The sequence below is a fragment of the Sphaerodactylus townsendi genome, linkage group LG07, assembly GCF_021028975.2.
Source record: "Sphaerodactylus townsendi isolate TG3544 linkage group LG07, MPM_Stown_v2.3, whole genome shotgun sequence".
Taxonomy (NCBI): Eukaryota; Metazoa; Chordata; class Lepidosauria; order Squamata; family Sphaerodactylidae; genus Sphaerodactylus; species Sphaerodactylus townsendi.
Genome location: NC_059431.1, coordinates 6,606,221 through 6,629,858, shown reverse-complemented (window position 1 = coordinate 6,629,858; position 23,638 = coordinate 6,606,221).

The window sequence follows — 23,638 nt, the reverse complement described above, 5'->3', positions numbered from 1 at the left end:
CAAAGCAGCAGAAGGCTGCAGAGCTCATGTAGTTTGGAGGAGACAAGGCTACCAGACTCCGACCTTGGTTTGTATAAGCCCTTAACACCTTGTTAAGGTAACTGCAATGTTGTTGGGAACTACTGGGAAGGTAGTTGTTTGTTTTTGCTATGTTGTAAATGTTGGAGTTTATTGTTTCAGGGTTTCTTTTTGTGGTTGTAATGGGTGAGAGTTCTCCTGGAAACCTTCATCATGTTGAATCCTGTTCACCAAGCCCTTGGAGTCTTCAGGAGCCAACCCACTTGCAAAGAAGAATTGGACTTGGCAGTATCAGTAGACTGTAACTAGAAGGACTTGAAAATGCAACCTGAACAGGACCTTGAAGTGTGATGTCAAATGCAGATGTTATATGTTATATGTTACGAAAGTAAACCATTTTGTTTTTAAAATTTGTTGTTGCAAACTCATTCCAAGTTTCCCTCACAGAACCCACAGATAGAGGTTACACTAGAACCAGAAGTAATGGGTTCAAGGTGAAGAAAAGAGATTCCACCTAAACATCAGGAAAAACTTCCTGTCAGGGCTGTTCAATAGTGGAATGCACTACCTCAGAGTGTGGTGGAGTCTCCTTCTTTGCAGGTTTTTAAACAGAGGCTGGATGACCATCTGACATGAGTGTTTTGATTGCGTTTTCCGGCATTGCAGAGGGTTGGACTTGATGGCCCTTGGCGTCTCTTCCAAATCTATGATTCTATAATTGGGGCTATGAGGATCCCCACTATTATTTTAGCCTCCTGAAAACGAGAGTTCCCATAGGAGACTCCGCCGCAGGAAGAATCCCCACATTCCTGCCGAAATTTGTCCGTAGGTAAAAATTTAATGGTGGCTCTGAAATTCCACTTGAGGCAGAAATGAAATGGCCAAACCGTGGCTTCCAGCCTTCCCCATGCTTTAAATCAATCATTTAGCATGTTATTCCCCTTATCAGTTATTTGTTCTGCTGACTTATGGGAGAAACAGAAATTGGTGTAACAAATTTGCCCTTTGAACAGCTTTATTATTGCATTATGCCTTTATGGGGTTGGCAACGTAATTGCACAAAACGACGTTGTAAATCCCCGCCCGAAACGATTGTCCCTCTTCGGCCTAACCCCTGATGTCTAGAGGACACACACATTTCCCCTTGCTCCCTATTACCACGATCTGCTCCGTGTTCTCCTCTGTGCATCAGAGGACAAATCAAACAGGACAAAGATGAACCGATCGGGATGGGGATGTGTGAGCGGGAGAGACGTTGGGTTTTTTTTTTTTGAAAAGAAGCCAACAGACTCCTCAAGCAAAACCAACTACCGGCAAAACATTTTGCTCGCAACAAAGGTTGAATCAAAACCCTATTCCCCTAGCATATGAATTAGAAGAACAATTGTGTGATTATGATGGGGAAAAAAAGAGAGCATTACATTTTATGTTCTGCTATAATTGGTATTTATGACAATTTATGTAAACAGTAATGAAGCCTATGTGATTTTTGCGGGGAAATTGCATTATGACGCCAATGATCGTTACTGTTAATTTTCCTGAAGATGATGGCAATCAGCAGGCATAGTTTCATTGTAAATAGGTTAATTTAAAATTCAAACACTGCTGGTATTTCAAAATGAGTTCACATTTGATTTCTGAAAGTCAAGGGTGTCAGGGGTGGGGGGTAGGGGTGGGGGGATTGAATATGTTCCCCTAATTTGCATCAGACACTACATGACAAACAACGAAAGAGGGGGAGATAAAGTTTGGTTCGTAAGGTGAGGTGAAGACTGGCGACTGCAAAGAGAGCTGGGTTGCCTCCGGGCTTGGCAGAATCAGAACAAGTCAGCCAGTAGATAGAGGAAACCTAGGATCCAGGCAAGGTCAAACAACTGAAGCCCAATAAGGGTGGATTCTGTGGAAAAGTCAAGGTTATCTGTGGTTGGTTCAAGTTATCTGGGGTTGGTGGGATAAGACTGGGAAACAGCTGAGGAGAAAAAGGAAAGGAGATGAGCAGCAGAAGGCCCTTGCTTTCACATCCTGCAGGTGAGCTCCCAAAGGCACCTGATTTGTTGGAGCCACTCTGAAGTAGCAGAGGTACTGGACTAAATGGACTATGGTCACAGTCCAGCAGGCTAGTTCTGCCTGTTCTTATGTTCCTTTCCCTTCCCTTCCTTTCCCTTCCTTCCTTCCTTCCTCCCTTCCCTTCCTTTCCCTTCCCTTCCTTCCTTCCTTCCTTCCTTCCTTCCTTCCTTCCTTCCTTCCTTCCTTCCTTCCTTCCTTCCTTCCTTCCTTCCTTCCTTCCTTCCTTCTCCTCCTCTTCCCTCCTTCCTTCCTTCCTTCCTTCCTTCCTTCCTTCCTTCCTTCCTTCCTTCCTTCCTTCCTTCCTTCCTTCCTTCCTTCCTTCCTTCCTTCCTTCCTTCCTTCCTTCCTTCCTTCCTTCCTTCCTTCCTTCCTTCCGTCCTTCCTTCCTTCCTTCCTTCCTTCCTTCCTTCCTTGGCTGTCAACTTGCAGCCAATTCATGGAAACTCCACAGGATTTTCAAGGCAAGAGACTTTCAGTGGTGGTTTGCTGTTGCCTGCGTCTGCAATACAGGTCTTAAATAAAAATGATTTTTTAAGTGAATGGAAGGAATCTAGTCTAGTTTCAGTGAAAAGGCCCCATTAGATCCACATTCTCAGAATCTGAAGGCTGGGCTTCAAGGCATTGTACAGAAATGGGACTGTGGTACTTTAAACACAAAATGCAAACTTACAACTCTGCTGTGGGCATGTTGCCACCAAAGTGCATTGGGTTTTGAGTTTAGTGTTAACCCCTCAACCATTTTGAGACATGCAGATTCCCACACGACCACCCTCACCTTACATGTCTGCCATTCCCCTGCACAGAAGTTTTCTTAATGCACTCCCATGGCCTTCATTTCATTTGGAACAGGAGCCATTGTAAGTGATACATTTTGCCATAAAATAGATGGAGAATGAGAGAGCGTGGAAGCCAGCTCCGTCAAACAATGGCATTGCCACCTTCTACATACCTTTCATGCAAGGTTGCTTTCAAGGACGACATTAACAACTTGTTCGCAATCTAATGACACATTTAGATTAGAGCGTGCAATGTACATCGCTGTTTCCCCCCCTCCCTCCCTGCTGTTCGTTGCCAGATAAGATGTCTGATAGGAATATCTCCAGTAACCTTTCACAATTCATTTGTTTTTTGGGGGAGAGAAGTAAAATAATAAAATGCCATATGAATTAAGAATTATATTTCTGATAATATCAAGTGAAGACAATTTTCCGTATCCCGTACGCAAGCGTTTCCCATAATAAATGATCTGTTCATTAACGGGGGGGGGGGGGGGCCAGGAAGAAGTGGTTATTTATTTATTTCCCTCCGGTAACATCTAGCATTGTCTGACGAGAAATGGTACATCTCGTGAAAGCCTGCCAGAAAGATGACACCAGAAATGAAAGAAAACCATATGGGGGGTGGGGGGTGGGGGGGTGGTATCATATTAATCATCTGATCATCCTTGTTGCTCTTCTCTGTACCCACTTTATTCTGCCCACATCCTTTTTGAAGTGAGGCCTCAAGAATTGCACAAAATACTCCAGATGAGGCCTGACCAATGCAGTGTAGTGTAAATCAGTTTTATGATGTTTGGTGTTTCCTTTGATTTGTTCCAACCACTAGGCGGACCACTCCAGAGACCTTGAGGACACCAGTTTTGGTTCCGGGAATTTCAGTGGTGGATCTGGGGTGGATGGCAACTGGGAAGAAGAAGAAGAAGAAGAAGAAGAAGAAGAAGAAGAAGAAGAAGAAGAAGAAGAAGAAGAAGAAGAAGAAGAAGAAGAAGAAGAAGAAGAAGAAGAAGAAGAAGAAGAAGAAGAAGAAGAAGAAGAAGGCATTTATTCTTTTTCAAAAGAATAAATGGCAGCCAGCATGTACAAGCACAAGTCAAGTTTTCAAGAGAGAGAAAGAAGACCAATTGTGCCATGACAGAAGGAGTCGGCAGATTTTATTTCAACTGGATATCAGTGTCTATGTGAATACTAAAAATATAAATGATGGCGTAAGTACCTCAAAAGACTAGGACCATGGGTCAATATGGTCATGTAGAAGTCTCAATGAAAGAACCACATCTTGATTGAGGGCTGAAGCGACCACATGGCCTGCTCTATATCTAACCTGATTGATGTACCTACCGACTGATATGTAGAAGGGGTCTGTTTGCTTTCTTCTATTTCTCATCCAACTTTGGTTGATTCTAATCTGTAGAACGCAGTCTGATTCCCTGACTCCTCCACTTGAAGTCTACTGGGTGACCTTGATCTTGTCAGAAGGTATCTGTTGTGGGGAGAGGAAGGGAAGGAGTTTATAACCTTCTTTAAGACTCCTTGCAGTTGAGTAAAGTGGGGTATAAATCCAAACTCTTCTTCGGGTTCAAATCTCTGCTCTGCTGTGGGGCCTTTGGCCTTGGGGGAGTCACATACTCTCTGCACAAACTTCCTTGTGGGGTATTTTGAGGACAAGACAGAAAAGGAGGTAATGTTGCAAGCCACACAAATGGGGGTATAAATGACGCAAACAAATAGCTACCCTTGGATAATGCGTGTTATTGTGTGTGGTGATGATAGTCCTTTGCAGAGAAAGCTCTTGTCAAGGGTGTTTCGATCAGCTTTGTCCAAAAAAGAATTAATAGGGTGGTGTCAATAGAAACTGGGGGACAAAATCATCTCGTTTTGATAAAGGGCTGTCCAAACAATAGAAATTGTTTGCCTCAAATCCACTTTTCTCAAGGAAATGACAGGGTTGTTGGTTTGTTTCGTTCTTTTTCGCGTCATGACCACAGGAGGCCTGCTGGCCGTGGCGATTGGCTACATTTTTTCCCCACCCGTGTTTGTCATTAATTGAACGTGGCGGATTATTAGTCTTTGATATAAAAATTATAAAGATATGCTGGTTGCAAGACCACAGTTGAGAAATATTCATAGCTGAAAATACATTTTGCGGTTGTACTCAGGAAATCAGTCACCACTGATCTAGCCACTGTGATCCATGCAACGGTCACTCTCCTATAGGCTAGACTAACCTGTAACTTCGCTCTCCTGGCGGACGCTTCCACCGCTGCTTCCTGATCCAGAAACTGAAACTGGTCCAACATGCAGCAGCCCGGTTGCTCACAGGGGGCGCCTTTCGAGAACATATCCACCCTGTGTTGCACCGCCTGCACTGGCTGCCGGTCGAATTCCGAAGATCGCGTGTTCGGAATTAGGTGCTGGTGACGCCTAACGCTTTAAAAGGCCTTACGCGGCGCTGGGACCCTCGATACCTTCGGGACCGCATTACTCCCATATGTCCCCGATTTCTGGAGCCTCTCCTACGTTCTGCAGAGGCAAATGTACTGGAGATCCCCGGCCCCTTAATGACGCGGCTGGCCTCCACTCGGGCCAGGGCCTTTACGGCTCTGGTGCCGGCCTGGTGGAACACTCTGCTACCAGCTGTCCGGGCCCTGCGGGACCTTGGAGAATTCCGCAGGGCCTGTAAGACCGAATTGTTCCGCCGGGCTTTTGGAGTGACCAGCCGCTGATAGTGCCTCCACCCCCCCCCCCTCTGCTTATGGGGCCCTCTCTGTTACAGAGCCTTATACTATTGGGACCCATTCTTTTTCTGGGGAGGGTTGCATATGGACTCGTGGAGCTACTGTTTTAGAATTTAATTATTTTATACTATGTTTTATATATGATTTTATGCTGTTCACCGCCCTGAGCCCTTCGGGGATAGGGTGGTATACCAAATTCAATAAATAATAATAATAATAATAATATTGGAACTGCCGCATTTGCTATTTTGCAAGAACCAGCAGATACTTGCTTATGAGTGAAAGGGCAACCGTGAGCACTGACCTAGGAGTTTGAAGTATATGGAGATGGTTCACCCAACTGGTTAGGCTTTTTGCTGATCATGCTTGCTGGGCAGAAAATATACGTAGCCCCATACGTAACCAAGTCAGATGATGCTGAACGTATTCTTTTAAAAATATATCTTGGAATGTGCTGATTTGCAACAAGTCAAAGATTGCTTGAGCCCTCTTTTCGATGGACAACCGGACCCAGGATTGGCCAAGAAGTGGTCAAAGGAGAGGTCTGTTCAGAAATGTCTTAAAATGAGCTGTATTGTGATGCAGACTTCAGAGAGTTGGTACCACGGTATTACTCTCTCCGTAGGTAATCCTGCAGACATGTCGACACAAACCCTAAGCTTTGCTTTAATTAGCCATCCTTGTGTGGAGTTTTTAATGGGTAAAAACTTCCATAACATCTTCACAATAGCCAGTTTGGTGTAGCGGCAAAGAGACTGAGTCATGAATCAGGGCCTTTCTGCTTTGAGACTCATCTCTGCTATGAACTCTCTCACAGGACGGGCTGAGACCAGACATTCCGTCTCCATCTTCACTCCTTGCCCATTGGTTATGATATCTGTCAACTGGAAGGAGCTTGCAAGACACTACGATTTCTCGGGTCCCTGGTCCTGGCAATACCAGAGATCAGGGACAGCTACCGATCCAGAGATAAGCTGGGGCAGGTTTCACCCCCCTCCTCAAACTCATGAAAATATGTACAAGAACTTGCCTTGTCTTGAACCGGACTATTGGTCTATCAAGGTCGGTACTGTCAAAAGCCCTTTCCACACAAACCATTCAAAACATTTTGAGACAGGAAATAAAACGTTTCCTTCATGGAGTCCCACATTGTTTTATTTCTGGCTTCAAAATGTTTTCGGTGAATCCTCTTTAAGAACAGGCCCATTCCACACAACACAAACATCCTGCAGATATTTTTACAAAGAACCATTTGGGCTTTTGAATCTGTGCAGAACTGAGGCATCGATTCATCCAACTAACTAGAAAAAAATGGGGGGGAATGTAATGGTAACCATGAATTGTTTTGACGGGATGAGTGCAGACATACATTGTGGTAAAGAAGAGATTGAAAACCTTTTCAAAACTCTTTAGGTGATTCATGAAGAAAGCGCCAAACGTTGAGTATGCTCTCCAGGGCCTCAGGTTAATATCTTCCTCATCACATTAATAATAATAATAATAATAATAATAATAATAATAATAATAATAATAATAATAATAATAATAATAATAATAATAAGAAGAAGAAGAAGAAGAAGAAGAAGAAGAAGAAGAAGAAGAAGAAGAAGAAGAAGAAGAAGAAGAACTGTGACTAGCCCAAGGTCTCTTCTCTTCTGTGTGTGGAAACACATCTGGTTCACCAGATAAGCCTCTGCTACTCTGGAGGAGTGGGGAATCAAACCCGGTTCTCCAGATTAGAACCCACCTGCTCTTAACCACTACACCATGCTGGAAGTGAAGGGGATGGGAAGAATAGGTTTTTAATATCCTCCTATTCTATAACTTTGAGGAGTATCAAAGTGGCTCACAATTGCAATCCTTTCTCCTCCCCACAACAAATACCTTGTGAGGTAGGTGGGGCTGAGAAAGTTTGGAGAGAACTGTACTGGCCCATGGTCACCCAGCAGGCTTCATGTGGACGACTGTGGAATTGAACCCGGCTCTCCAGATTAGTGTCTGCCACTCTTGAACATTACACTGTGCTTGCTCTCTGCATGATCCTACTGCCAGATCCATTCATGTTCCTTCCATCCCCAAATCCCGCCCTCTTCAGGTTCTACCCCCAACATTTCCAACTAGGGGTTCCATTCCATGTGGGGCTGAAGTTCTCTTGGGTTTACAACTGATCTCCAGAATACAGAGATCAGTTCTTCTGGAGAAAATGGGGGTTTTTTTGGAGGATGAGCTCTATGACCTTATGCTGGGCCTTGAACCGGAGACCTCCGGGTACCAAGTACACATTCTGCCACTGAGCCAATTCCTCCATAGGTTCCTCTCCAAAATCTTCAGGAATTTCCCATCTCAGAAATAGAGACTTTCTACATAAGAACATAAGAACAAGCCAGCTGGATCAGACCAGAGTCCATCTAGTCCAGCACTCTGCTACTCGCAGTGGCCCGCCAGGTGCCTTTGGGAGCTCACATGCAGGAGGTGAAAGCAATGGCCTTCTGCTGCTGCTGCTGCTCCTGAGCACCTGGTCTGCGAAGGCATTTGCAATCTCAGATCAAGGAGGATCAAGATTGGCAGCCATAGATCGACTTCTCCTCCATAAATCTGTCCAAGCCCTTTTTAAAGCTATTTTAACGCTATAAAGCTACATGCTACTGTTAGCTGAGAAGAGCAGGAGAGTTCTGGACACAAAACTGCCAGGATCATTTTATAATTTGGACATGAGGCCTTTAGCGAGAAATGCCAGGGCTTAAAGTGGAGACTTCTGGGAAGCCAAGTTGGTTGCTCTGCTGCTGAGTCTCAGCCCCTCCCTTTGGTCTTAACTGGAGACATTTACCTCACAACCCCCATTGTGACTCACAATGACTCACATTTCTTTGAAAGGCATTTCTGTTAAATGCTCAGCAATCCTTGATGAGCAATTGCCAGGATTCAACAGGAGGAGAATGGGAGAGTGTGCATAATACTGTCCCCCAGTTTCTCCTTCCCAAACCCAACAGTTCATAGGGTTGGAGATTCGGCCAATCCGAATCTATTGATCCGAATCTGGGCTGAATCCGAATTGGAACGAATCTGGCTGGTATTGACCAACCCTATGCCAGGTGCTGGGGACAAGGCTGGCTTGTGATGATGGGGATCCACACTGGCACTAGCCAGGAAGAGAGGCAGGTTTCTGAGCTTGAACCGAGCACCTTGTTTTCTGTAGATACATGACTGTCTGGGGAGGACACTGTTTGGGAATGTGAGGGATTGCCCAACTCTCAGAAATCCCGTTGATCTCCAGATTACAGATATCAGTTCTTTAGGAGACAATGGCTACTTTAGTAGGTGGACTCTATGGCATTGCATGGCACTGTACCCAGATGAGGTCGCTCCTCTCCCCAAACCCTGCCCCCATGCTCCGCCCCCAAAATCACAAGGTCCCTCCCAGTCCAGAGCTGGAGAACCTATCACCTCCTCAAATTCGGGCCTCTTTCAACTCCACCTTCAAGTCTTAGAGACTTCCTAACCTGGAGGTGGTCATCCTATCTTTTGAATGATGCTTTGTTTGTTCACCTGTGTGTTTTACATCTAAGATCTCCTTGAAGGCTTCCCATTTGCTGACAATTAAAAACAACAACGTCCAAATACTTGTCTGTAAGTGATTAGGTGAGTAATAAATGTATTACCGTGTTTCCCCCAAAATAAGACAGTGTCTTATATTAATTTTTGCTCCCAAAGATGTGCTATGTCTTATTTTCAGGGGATGTCTTATTTTTCTGTGTTCTGTTCGTCAGGCATGCTTCCAAACAAAAACTTTGCTATGTCTTACTTTCGGGGGATGTCTTATATTTTGCACTTCAGCAAAACCTCTACTACATCTTATTTTCAGGGGATGTCTTATATTCGGGGAAACAGGGTATTATCCAAGAGATCGTTTGCTCTACTGTCCTCCCAAGTTGGAATTTGATTTTTTTAAGCCAGCAAATCAATTAAAAAGCCCAAATTTCAGACTGGAAGAACCTGGAGATGGGAGTTGGTGACAAGAGTTTTAATTTCCTCCACTCCTTTTTTGCCTCCCCTATTTCTTCTCTCCCTCCCCCCGATCTTTCTTTCTTTCTGGAGGCTTCGGAGGGTTTTTGGAGACTACCCTTCCTCCGCTCTGCAGCCTCAAGCCTTTCCCAGCCTGGAGCTACCTTGTTATAACCTACTTAAGCAGTCGGAAACTGTCACTCACCGGTTCAGAATCAATGGTTTGCAGATGTGAGCCTGGTTTTGAGCGCTGTTCCCCCCCCCGCCCTCCCCTTGAAGTAATGAGCAGTTAATAGATTTCATTATAATTATTTTAACCGCACTGTCTCGCAAAGAGCGAGAGTCCGGAATGGGAGGGGGCATTGGCCGTGGAAGCAGGAGGAGATTCGTGCTGAAAAATACACATATATGCAAAAGGAGGTTTATTTGGAGGGTCCGAGTTATAGATTAATCATGAGCCAGCTAATAAATTCAACCTAGAGGGGATTTGTTTGTATGAACCTGAAATGTCAGTTCATCAGGATTTCTTCCCTTTTTTTGCCAAAGGAAAGAAATATTCATCAGCTCTGCCATCAAGAGAGAAAGACAGAGAGAAGGAGGGGGAAAGTTTGCTTCCTTTTGTTCTGGCTTTCTCAAAGAAAACTCTCCGACCGCACTCGGAGATTCCAATTTTTTTTCTCTCTCTTTTAATTAAACAAAAACCTTTTCCCATTGTTTGTTTTGCAGACAACACTTAATGCCGGAACATTCGTCAACCTTGCTGAAAAGATCAGGCGTGGGGTTGTCAGAGGGACGCCCTTGGCAGATTCAGGCTCAGCTCGGCATCTTTTTCATTACCGATTCTGAAGGAGTGGTGGCAACAGCCCCAAAATCTCAGATCTGCAGAGGTAGTGGTGGGCCTATAGGAGGACTAGGGTGACTGGTGACTTTAATGACAGGTTCGCCATTCCCCCGGTGTTGTCAAATATAGTTAGATTACCAGCTCACAGGTCTTAATTAGGGCTCAATGTTTGTGTCAACTCCTTTTCTGCCTCATACCTTGCCCACACTGGGAAATGTACCAGGAGCTTAGGGGTGGGGAACTGAATAAGCTCCTCTAATTTATATCAGAAATAGCCATGCCAATCCCCTGGAATTACAGCTCATCTCCAAACTACTGAGATAGTTCCACTGGAGAAGGTAGCGAGTGAGTTTGTGGGGGGGGGGCAGAAATATATACAGCCATATGCTGTTCATCTTTGGCCATCAGATGTGAGCTAACAGTCTTTCATAGAATCATAGAATCATAGAGTTGGAAGAGACCACGAGGGCCATCAAGTCCAATCCCCTGCAATGTAGGAACACCCAATCAAAGCACTCCTGACATATGCTGATCCAGCCTTTGTTTAAAAACCTCCAAAGAAGGAGACTCCACCACTCTCCGAGGCAGTGAGTTCCACTGTCGAACAGCCCTGACGGTCAGGAAGTTCTTCCTAATGTTTAGGCGGAATCTCTTTTCCTTCACCTTGAATCCAGTTACTTGACTGCCTGCTCAACACGTCCTCATTTTTTAAAAAATAGTTTGCAAAACTACACATGTATGAAAAAGCTATGGATCCAAACCATTATTCAAATCATTGGTGGCTAAGCGGTGTTGAAGCTCCGCAACAGTAGGGAGAAATGGAACTCTATTGGGCTATGTGAAAATACATTTGTGTGAAAATCCAGTTGCACGGTATCACATTGTCAGGAAGCAACAGCCGAAGCAACCTGCCAAAGAGCCACAAATGAATCGACAAACTGACGGAAGGCATGTCAAAAAATTGGCTCCTTGTCCATGACCAGCAAACAGGAGACTGTGAGTTGAACCTTCCCAACAATACAGTGTAGTGCAGTGATGGCAAACCTATGGCACAGGTGCCAGAGGTGGCACTCAGAGCCCTCTCTGTGGGCACGCGCAGAGTACCCCCAACACACATCTAGGCTGGCCTGGGCCACTGGGCCCGATTATTAGCATTAAACCTAAGACCTAGTTTTGGGGAAGTAGTGTAGGTGACCCTGTTAAGCGCTATTAAACCCCACTGATTTTCATGCAAAGAACTAAAGTGCGATCCTTTTCCTGGGAGTAAGCTCGGTTGCTGGCAATGGGGCTTGCTTCTGAGTAAACCCTCCTAGGGTCGTGATTCACCCATTGGAAGAGTTGCCTGGTTGCTTCAAAGCAAAGCCATTGACTACCACCAAGTTTACTCCCGAGTAACGCGTGCCTCGGAACCAACCTTTTTTTCTAAATGAAAACCTCAGTATTTAGGTTAAATTGCCGTGTTGGCACTTTGTGATAAATAAGCGGGTTTTGGGTTGCAATTTGGGCACTCGGTCTCGAAAAGGTTCTCCATCACTGGTGTAGTGCAATGATGGTTGTCAGACCACTGTTGAAGCAAGAGTGCATCAAAGGCCAATACTAACAAGCTTAGTTGGGAAACTAACTCCACTGAAGCAAAACTTTGCTTTCATGTGATACCACAGCTGTGTTCCTATTGGTTTACATAAAAGTTGAAATGCTTTGGATGTCTTGTTGCTCTGGGAGCACCAACTCAATAGCTCTCTCCAAAGCCCAAGAGCTTCATCTACAGAACCAACAGGGCCTCGCTTGAGATTTCTGCAGAGGCTGTTTTGATGCTTCTCTAAAAAGAAACACGACATTGAAACAAAAATCCCCAAGCGCTGCTGAGACGGGAAGAATGCGAGCCGAAACCCACCAGCTAGGACCCAAGGGGTGAGGGAACTTCACTCGAACTGCCCCCCAAGGCACTGATGAACCAGCTAGAATCAGAATAAATTGCCCGGGGAATACTCTTGAAAGCAAACTATTTATTTTTTCCCCTTTAAAAAAAGCAGATTAGAAACATAACAAGTTCTGTTTTTCATGCTAAATAATGTTCATTTTGGTCTGTGTGATCCCCTTTCAAGAAGTGCAACTTCATTATGTGCTGTGCTTCAACAAGGATCAAGGAAAATGACATCCCTGCGTGTTCCGTCTCTCACTGCTGGGGAACGCCAATGGATCTGAAAGCCGTCACGTCTGCAGTTGGGCAAAATAACCAGGTGTGCTCCAACAGGTAAATGATGTTTATATGGCAGCTCCCAAACACCCATGGGAGGACGAGGAAGCGTTTCTTCTGACAGCTGCTCTCCACTTAAAAACTCTTTGCCTGATGTGGGTTTTCTCCACTAAATGGTCCACACTGGTGAGGCCGCAAATAATACAAAAGACTGGTAAGAGCCTCTAGGAAGCCCCGTGGCCCAGGGTGATCAGCTACAGCACAGCACAGTCCAAGCTCGGCTCACAAACTGAGTTGGATCCTGACAGAAATTGGTTTCAGGTAGCCGGCTGGAGGTTGATTCAGCCTTCCATCCTTCCAAGGTCAGTAAAACGAGAACCCAGCTTGCTGGGAAGAAAGTGTAGACAACCGGGGAAGAAAATGACAAACCATCCTGTAAACATTGGTCATTTCCCCACTTACCTGCTGCTGCGCGCTACTCTCCCCAAGTAGCATGGGGTCCCCGGTACTCCCCACTACAGAAGCTGGCGACAGCGCCCAGCCGCCTCGGCAGCTTCTGCTGTCCGCCCCTCAGTGCTTGGCGTCATTCCCTGGCAGCTCCTGCGAAATAAGCGCCTTTATTTGACCAGCGCGCAGAAGTGCTTGGGGTCGTGGGGAAGCCCGGGAGCATGTCAGAAATGACGCGCGCTGGGAGTAGCACGCAGCAACCTTTGGTCGAGGTAAGTGGGGAAACGGCCATAGTCTGCCTTGTAAACGTTGTGATGCGGCATCCCTCCATGAGTCAGTAGTGATCCAGTGCTTGAACAGGGGACTACCGTTATCTTGAAAAGCAGCTATGGAGATCTTCAGGAGGGGGAGAGGTGTCAGGCCTGTGCCATACTTGGCCTGGTGGTTCGCACGTAGGCAGCCTGGAAGCAGATGGCTCAGTTATTATCGCCCAAGGCCGTGGGGCCTCTTTCTTTTGCTCGCAAGTAACTAGCAACAGTGCATAAACGGTTTCTCCTTATCTGCCCTCTTGAGGGAGTAACTGCCTGTCCCAAAAACAATGTCTCTTTTTCACTGTCCTTTCACATACTGATATTATGGGAATGCGAGGGTTGGGGGGATACTGGGTTGAGTCAAACTGTATCCTTCAGGTATATATCAGGGGCCAGAGAGCCAAGCCTCAGTTTAGCTATGGGCTGACACAGTTCTAATAAAGCTTTTGAACCATTCTTGAGACTTGTTATTGACTAGGGCATAGGTGTCAAACTCGTGGCCCTCCAGATGTTATGGACCCATCATCCCCTGTCAGCATCATGCTGGCAGGGGATGATGAGAGCTGTAGTCCATAACATCTGGAGGGCCGCGAGTTTGACACCTGTGGACTAGGATAACTGACCCTTACACCACGCACTGCCTATTATATGGGGAGCATGCTCCACCCCTTGCCCTGTGTATCACACACAACATTGCGGGGTGGGAAGTCTCTGCCACACAGCTGCCCAGAGCTACGCACACTCCGTGCATGGAGTTCACCGTGTGCCCTGCCCCCCTGTCACAATTACAGGCCTTGTTGACTCAAGTGCCATCATTTTTGATGGTTGGTCCCCAGAGGCAGATGAATCTGAATGGTTTCCTGACAACCTGCAAGAAACCTCCCATCCTGATTGATGTACCTGTCCATATGCGGGTCAATATTTCAAAGAGGGAAATGACCCAGATAGTCAGCAAGGTGGCAGGTTCTGCATGGGTAGTGTGACCAGACGTCCCGCTTTTGGCCGGACAGTCCTGCTTTCGACTAATTTGTCCCACGTCCCGCTGGGTTTTTTAAATGTCCCGATTTTTGAAAGGCTGCCGCACTGCCTTCTGGGGCGCTCCCCTGTGACAGGGCGGGAAACAGGGGTTTGGCAGTGTGGCAGCCTCCTGCGCTGCCGCACTGCCTTCTGGGGCGCTCCTGTTTCCCACCCTGTGACAGGGTGGGAAACAGGGGAGCGCCTCAGAAGGCAGTGCGCTCCTGTGGCTGTGTGCGCGCACCCCCCAATGGTGTCCTGCTTTAAAACGGTGAAATTCTGGTCACCTTATGCATGGGCCAACAACAGCGGTGTGAAAATGATGTGAAAACGGTGTAAAATGGTTTTAAATGGTGAATCCTGTTCATCATGCCCTTGGAGTCTTCAGGAGCCAACCCACTTGCAAAGAAGAATTGGACTTGGCAGTATCAGTAGACTGTAACTAGAAGGACTTGAAAATGCAACCTGAACAGGACCTTGAAGTGTGATGTTAAATATTGATGTTATATGTTATATGTTAAGAAAGTAAACCATTTTGTTTTTAAAATTTGTTGTTGCAAACTCATTCCAAGTTCCGCCCCACAGAACCCACAAGCTGAGGTTACACTTACACAGGAGACTATGTTTACCTTTACCTTTAACAGAAACATTGCCATGAAAACTGACATTTTTTGAAACATCGTGTACAAATAACATGTAATTTTTTTAAAAAAATGGATTCAACATGTTGAAGAAACAAGTGAAAGCAAGAAATTCCTCAGGTGGGATAAAAATCCCTCATGCACCAAAATGAAAAGATACACCGAAAATGAAAAGATACAACCAACATCCCTTGCAACTTTGCGCCAACGGGAAGAATTCTGGAATAGCCCAGAACATTCCATACATTTCTCACAAAATTGACAGTAGAAAACTCTTTCATGTCAGTAAAGTGGGGTTTTTTTTGTTTGCGACTTCATTAGAAATCTCTACAGAGTAAAGAAGAAGAAAAAGAAAGAGTCAGACAAGAAACAGACGACAAAAAAAATCATTAGGAGGCTTCAAAACATGCCAAACTTTTGAGCGTTTAGAGGTTGTGTTTCTTATTTTATTTCTTTTTCCAGAAATGTATTTATTTTCATTTACATTTAGATTAGCTTCACAGTAGCAGATGGAACGAATTTAAGTCAAATTACAATACAAGACAGACGTTAGAACCATTGAGAAATCAAAATGAAATAGCAACCTTCTTTGTCGTGTTCGTTCGGAAGATCGTCTAAGAATAGCCTGAGAACATTCCGGAACCATATGGACTCCAGCCCTTAACAGTGGCGAATCCGGGCAGGGGAGGATCTGTAGAGTAACTATGCTTTGCAACTCTTCAGAAGACGCAACAGTATGGATGGAGACATTTGTGCCTGCAATAACAAAACTAGAATGGTTCAGTAAAGAATGAAAGTGGGACTCAAGAAGAAGAAGAAGGTGAGTTTGAATTTATACCCCACCTTTCTCTCCTGAAGGAGACTCAAGGTGACTTTCAAGCTCCTTTCCCTTCCTCTCCCCTCAACAGACACCTGGTGAGGCAGGTGTGGCTGAGAGAGTTCTGAAGAACTGTGACTGGCCCAAGGTCACCCAGCAGGAATATAAGAGAGTGGAAACACATCTAGTTCACCAGATTAGCCTCCACCACTCAGATGGCAGAGTGGGGAATCAAACCCGGTTCTCCAGATTAGAATCCACCAGCTCTTAACCACTACACCACGTTGGCTCTTTGTGCTCAAATTTGCCCGTGTTCTAATTTGCCCAATGCTGGCCTAGCTGCATAATCCTTGCTGGGATAAACATTTTGGCCACAGCCATTTTATTAGCCAACCAAAACAGAAGCGTGAGGCATAGCATGGGTCTTGATCTGGCCTGTCCGCTTCATAGCGAAGCTCTAACGGGCGGATGCCCTGTATTGGACTTCGCTCCGCTGAAGGGCTCTGCCGGATGGACACTCCTGGCAAGAGGTGATCCCCATTTGCCGGTTCGGCAGGGCGGTTGCCTCTTGCCGCCGTCCGCACTTCCAGATCATTACCCATGTGCCACCGCCAAACGGCTATGACAGAAACATGCAACAACTGGATAAATCCAGGGAGAGGTGGGTGGGCAAATCGCCGGCTGGCCGAAGCACATGGCCAGAACAAAGGAGGGCTCTCCCCTTTAAAGGGTCAATCCGCCCTCCCCTCCTGGTGACGTCAGCCCTTGCCCAACATGGCCCAGGCTTTGCTTCCGCCCTCAGTTAAGCGGAAGCGGTCATCTTGGCTCCACCCATCCCACCCCCCAGAGGCAACCGCAGCCGGTGGGTGATTCACAGCTGTCTTTGTAATAAACAAAATGTGGGTATGCAGATTTTTTCAATAATACAAGCTTGATTTTTTTTCAGAGGCTGTGGAGGTTTTCCAATGTATTTTGTGATAATAGAACCCAGGAAAAAGAGTTGTATTCACTTTGCAGGGCAGCAAGCAGAAGGAAAGGAAACGTTCCTTCAAGGGATGGAATTCACTGATGCTTGGTAATGGGGTAGCACGGGTCCTCAGAACCAAACCAAAAGGTGACCATAACATTCAGAATGAACAGGAACAGAGAAAGCGCAGCAGCACTTTGGGCCGTTTAATAGAGGGAGGAAATTAGAAGCTGAATCAGCAAAGGATAAAATGAACAATACAAGAGGGGGATACAAGAGAGAATATGAAAAAGTGAGTCGGATATTGGGGATGAGAAGCGGGGGGGAACTCGGGCGCTGTTCAGACTTGCTGGTTAACATCAGCAGCTGTGAAAAGGGGAACATACGGTTATTAAAAGAACCGGAAAGTAACGCTCCTGAATTCAGCTATCGGTGCAAACTCTCGATCCGCTTTGCTGGTGTTCCTAAACCGGCTGTGATTTGTTGGCCGTGACGCCAACCGCAGGGAAACTCAGCAAAAATTGTGTGGAGGAATTACTTTAATTTTGCTTCAGTGGTCCAGAAGTTGATACTGGTGGCAGGAAGATGCCGCAGCGAGCCTAATACAATGACTGGGGTGTAAGAACCTGATATTAAACAACTTTTCTCTTTGTGTGTGTGTTTGTGTGTTTGTGTGTGTGTTTGTGTGTGTGTGCGTGTGTGTGTGTGTGTGTGCGTGCTCTTTAAAAACAAAACCCCCAAATCCTGTACAAGTTTGACCTTGAAACTGCACAGCCTGCTAAGATTGATTGATTGATTGATTGATTGATTGATTGATTGATTGATTGATTGATTTATTTATTTATTTATTTATTTATTTATTTATTTATTTATTTATTTATTTATTGTCGAAGGCTTTCACGGCTGGAATCACTGGGGTGCTGTGTGGTTTCCGGGCTGTATGGCCGTGTTCTAGCAGCATTCTCTCCTGACGTTTCGCCTGGATCTGTGGCTGGCATCTTCAGAGGATCTGATAGTAGGAATGGAAAGCAAGTGGAGTATATATACTACGTCAGACTACACAGAGAAGCCATTGAAATTCACAAGCACATGGACAACTTCAACAGGAAGGAAGAAACCATGAAAATGAATAGAATTTGGCTGCCAGTGTTGAAAAACTCTAGCATCAAGACAGTGACTAATCAGCTCCACACAAACACAGAACAATAGACAATAGCAACCAAGGAAACAAAGATCAGAATACTTCTGTTCAGATGCATTCACCTATTGACCTTGCTATCTTCATTGTTACTTCCAGGCAACAGACTTCTATGTGACTCACATACCAGTCTACTCTATTCAGAGGGCCTCACCTTTTGACCTCACAGTATATATACTCCACTTGCTTTCCATTCCTACTATCAGATCCTCTGAAGATGCCAGCCACAGATGCAGGCAAAACGTCAGGAGAGAATGCTGCTAGAACACGGCCATACAGCCCGGAAACCACACAGCGCCCCACTATTTATTTATTGGACACTAAGAACTATTGTGGTGGACCTGGCTGGCCTAGGCTGGTCTGATCTCATCAGATCTCAGAAGCTAAGGAGGGACAGCCTTGGTTAGTATTTGGAAGGGAGACCACAAAGGAAGCTCAGGGTCACTATGCAAAAGCCGTCCATGGCAATCTACCTCTGAATGATTCTTGCTTTGAAAACTCTATGGTGTAGCCAAAGGTTGGCTGAAACCTAATGGTATTTCCACTACAAAAGATTCCTGTAAAAGTTGGGGCTTAGGCAGAGGACTGCCTTAGATGAAGCCACGCTTTGGTGCTTTAATGGAACATGTCGGTCACTGTGATGTAAGGATTTGTGTGTTCGATAAAGATTGAGAAGACCCGGGTTCAAGGGTTTACTCAGCCCTGAGACATCATCAGCTCAGTCACTCTGTTTTAGCCTAACAGGCACTGGTTCCCCGTTTGGAGAACCTAAAGCAAACCTACCTTGTGGAGAGCCAGCATGGTGTGATGGTTAAGAGCAGGTGGACACTGATCTGGAGAACCTGGTTTGATTTCCCACTCCTGCATTCCTGCTGGTTGACCTTGGGCTGGTCACAGTTCTCTCAGAACTCTTTCAGCCCCACCTACCTCACGCAGATTCTGTTTGTTTGTTTGTTTGTTTATTATTTCTTAGTTTTCTATACCGCCCTATTCCCAAGGGGCTCTACAACATAACATTCTATCACAATAATAAACAAGGGAGCAAAACCATTCACCTATACATAATTACAAACTACATAGGCTTCATCAATTTAAAAATAATTACTAAAATCCAATTAAAACAGCGGTTAATACATTAATACATTAAAATGAAAGGTGTCCAGTAAAACCCATATTTAAACCCTCCCCAAAAGAGGGGAACAGCGGGTCCCATCAATATGAGGGGTACCCAGATATTAGAGCAGAGCAAAAAGCAGAAAGGGGGCACTACACTCAGCGGCTGGTCTCTCCAAAGGCCCGGTGGAACAACTCGGTCTTACAGGCCCTGCGGAAATCGCCAAGATCCCGCAGGGCCCGGACAGCTGGAGGGAGAGTGTTCCACCAGGCTGGGGCCAGAGCCGTAAAGGCCCTGGCCCGAGTGGAGGCCAGCCACATCATTGAGGGGCTGGGGACCACCAGCAAATTGGCCTCTGCTGTACACAGAGTAGGAGTTGCGGGTAGGAGAAGGGAAAAGGAGTTTGTCAGCTGCCTCAAGACTTCATACAGTAGAGAAACATGGGGTATAAATCCAAACTCTTCTTCTTCTACTACAGTCGTTCTTCGTGTGCATCCCTTTTTCACTTGACTCTATCCGATGATAGAGTCAAGTGAAATCCCTTTTTCACTTGACTCTAACGCTTTCCAGAACTTTGAAGAGATGGGTGGGGGCACTTGATGAGGAGACCACCTTAACTTGAGGCAGGAATAGAGCCAGTAAACATGGCTTGAGCTATAGCTTAGCAACGTGCCGAACTTAGGAGCAGGGGATGGAAGCGCATGGGAATAAGAATGGGCTTTGGCAGAGAATAAAGTCTACCACCACCCATACAAAACGAGTGTTGCCATGACTTTTCGGCGGGCAAATCTGTAATGAGAAATCCATGGAGATGAAGCTTCCCAAGTGAGGGAAGCTACGGAGAGGTTTCAACTTGAGTCCATAGGGCTTTTCCGGGATGGTTTGGCTTCTGCACAAACCGAGCAGCCTTTAATGTAAGCCTCAATGTCTTTGCGCATTGCGCGCCACCAGAACACTACCCGGCCGGGCTAAGAGTGCAGGAGAGTTTTCAAAAAGCCAAAATGTCCAGCGGGCGAAGGCGGGCATGCGGTGGCGAAAGCTTCAAGAACGCTGCTGAGGAGGAGGAGCGTACCAACATTCCCCTCCGCCAAACACCATTCTCCAAAGCGCACTTGGTGGGAGTCCCCTTCAGCCGCTGGGGGGCTCATGCAGCCCCGCCTCCTCCAATTCCCGCAGGAAAGGAGAGGCGAGACGCTGAGGCAGCGGGGGGTGGAGGAGGCCCGGGCCGTTTGAGAATCGGGTGACAGCCAGCCCCAACTGGGAGGAGGGGAAAAGAAGCGGTGCGTGGAATGTCTCGCCAAAGGAACAGTTCCACCCCCCTCGGGTAGTGCGCGAGAGCCTTCAGCGTCAGCCAGTTTGTTAGTTTTCCCAGGAAAAAAAATGGACTTGTAAATGAGAAAGCTTGAGAAAAGAAATCAGGAAGCCGAGAGTTGTTTCTTGCTTGGGACATCTTGAGGGTGGAAAGAGCCGCCAGGGTTTTATGATCGACCAAACTTGAAAAGGATGCTTAGCCCCCTCCAGCCAGTGGCGCCAAGTGGAAGTGCTGCTTTGATGGCCACGCAGTCTCCTTGTCTCCCACGAAGTCCAGTTGAGTTAGGCACGCAGAGAATTTTTTTTAGACAAATAAGCACACGGAACCAGTCTACCATCTTTATTTTTTCTGCAACAGGGCTGCCCGAGTGCTTTGTCCAGAGGCGTCACGTGAATCCTGACAAAGCGGGGAGATCTGGGTCCGGGGTGGCTTTAGGATAGGTTGGTGAGTAAGCATGATTTTAAATAATAGTTGAAAAGGCTGTTTGACATTCCTCCAGACCAGAAGAGGGCCCGGGCTTCGAGACGGACAGTGAATCTTTACCCTTAGTGCGTAAGAGGTCTGTGAGGAGGGAGAGTCAGTTCAACAAATTGGGGTATAAAATCCACGATAGAAATTAGCAAAACCAAGAAGCGACTGGAGTTCTTTTCTGCGGTTGGTTGGGGCAGGCCATTGGAGGACTGCATCAATTTTAGCAGGATCCATTTTAAGCCCTCGAGGCGAGATCCGGTAACAAATAGTCAATGGAGGAGTCTGATGAAAACAGCATTTGGAGAGTTTGGCAAAGAGAGAGTTGTCAAGCAAGCGTTTCAATACCTCTCCGGACCAACATTTTCATGCTCTTCTACTGGTTTGCAGAGTAAAATTAAAGAACGTCATCTAAATATACAACAACTCCCTTGTACAGTAAATCATGGAGAACCTCGTTGATAAAAGGGCCATGAGAAAGCTCCGGGGGCCCCCAACTTAACCCGAATGGCATTATTAAATATTCAAACTGTCCAAACTTTGTATTAAGCGCCCAGTCAGGTGTTCACTATCCTTCAGCAATTCTGACTCTGTAGTACAGCTTCTCTCAAGTCCTAATTTAGTAATAAAATCGTCCTTTGCCGAGTGCATACTAAAGGTCCTTGATCAAAGGCAAAAGGATTATTTATTGGACAGGAGACCGCGTGAGACCTCGATAATCTGTGCAAGAAGCGTAAAGACCCATCTTTCTTTTTTTGACAAACAAAAGCGGGAGCAGCGATGTTATTGTGTTTGAAAGTAGCCCTTGCATCATGAAACCGCTGAGCAAGGTTCTTGTCTAAGAAAGCCGCGAAGTTCCTTCTCCTCATTGGGACTCATCGCGGTAGATTCTACCGCTACTTGGGCAGTTGCGCCCCTGGTTGGCTTATGACAATTTTACAGTCGAGTGTCTCTGTGGGGCCTGGCAATTGGTCGCATTCACTGCTCCTGAAAAAACTCTGGCTAAGATCCTGATATGCAGGAATGGGATGTCAATAGAATCGGGGAGCAATCACTGAGGAAGCCAGAGAGAGGAGTGTCAGGAGGCGTTGGATTTTCTTCCCAATTCATGTGTTCCTACCGCAGAGAGGGTCAAAGTGAATTCTAGAGATCCTTTCTTTCCAAATGAATTTTGGTTCAATGTAACAACAACCAAAGGCATGCCCAAAACTATGGAGTGTTTGGCCTGGCTTCTAAAATGAAACTAATTTTCTATAATGGTCGGTACTTAGCGGAGGAGAACGGCTGTGTTTTGAATTGGGCGGTCCTTACGTTTTCGAGGGGGCTGCGTCCATTTGGGTAGAATGGTATTCGGAAGCAGCCAGGGGAATTCGGTCAGACCTAGCTACTCTGCCACCTGGGGCGGCATTAAGCAGTGGTAGCAGCCGGAATCCAAAAGGGCCGAGGCTATAATAGCGAGTGTGTTTAGCGGGGTTGGCCAGAAATGCTTGAACCGCAGTAATGGCGGGCGCTGCCTTCACTCACGGCGTCAGGAGTCCGGGCCCATGTCCATGGGGGCCTGAAGAAAGACAGACAGCTGCTTCCCCCTCCTCTGGGTCGCCTTCGGTCACCGCTTTAGAGCTGGCGAAGGCCAGTGGGAAGGCGGCCCTGACTTTCCTGCGTGGTGGTTTGGCAGAAGCGAGATGCTGTGAGCTGGAGGCAGGTTGGTTTTTGCTTCTTGGGACAGTTGGCTAGATGACCGCCTGGCCCTCCGCGGATAAGACACAACCCAAAATTCGGCGACGGCGTTCAGAAGAGTGGTTTCGGTAGAAGCTGGCTGGAAGCTTGACTTGAGTGAGGCGCGGTAGTGGTTTTCGAAGGCGTGGGCGGCCTCCTTGGCAATGGCGATATTCCAGCAACGAGGCGCCACTTGAGACCCCCAACTGGGATCCAATCCTGCAGAAATGGTACGAGGAACCGGTTAAAAAACACAGTTTCAAGCGTAGCTTGCTATCCCACAGCATCGAGAAGTAATTATCTCGCTGCGTTCAGGCCACTCAGGAGGAAGTCCGAGGCAGCGCGCGCCGCAGGAAATTCCACGGACAAATTCTCTGCAAGCGAGGCGGTTGCCTTGCTGGATGGTTTTGATGAATGCGGATAGCTTAACCATTCTGGCCTGGATCTTCAGAAAGCAGCGCTCTCAAAGCTTGGAGGAATCGCTTGGGCACTGTCGCGAGAAGTCCTCATCCTGCAAATCTAAAACAGTCCACGAACCAGTCGGCTGCCGCCCATCTAGGACTGAGCCGATGTCCCGTATTTTTTAAGCGTTCAGACCGGTAGAGATCATCATAGTCTTCCAAGTGGGCATTTTGAGTTGCAAGATGAAGTAGAAAGGAAGTTTGGAAGCGGTCCCACATCAAAAGCGAACGGTATCGAGGACTTGAAAGTAGCCCCGTTAAGCCCGGCTCTTGGCGCCTGCTGAGGTAGTTAAGCTGGCTGAGCAGAGTTGGGCAGGCGAGCTGTTGCACCAGGGGAGGGCTGGAATCGGAAGCTGGCGGTGCAGCTGGCATTTGAGTTGCTTGGGACCCAGGTACGTGGCCCCCCTGGCACCGGCATGATCAGTAACATGGATAGGTTCCAACTTGCGGCCCTCTGGACTGCTGCCTCCTTAGTTCCCTCTCCAAAGCAGCCAGCTCCCCTCTCCTTAGCTTGAGCCAATGCATCTTGAATT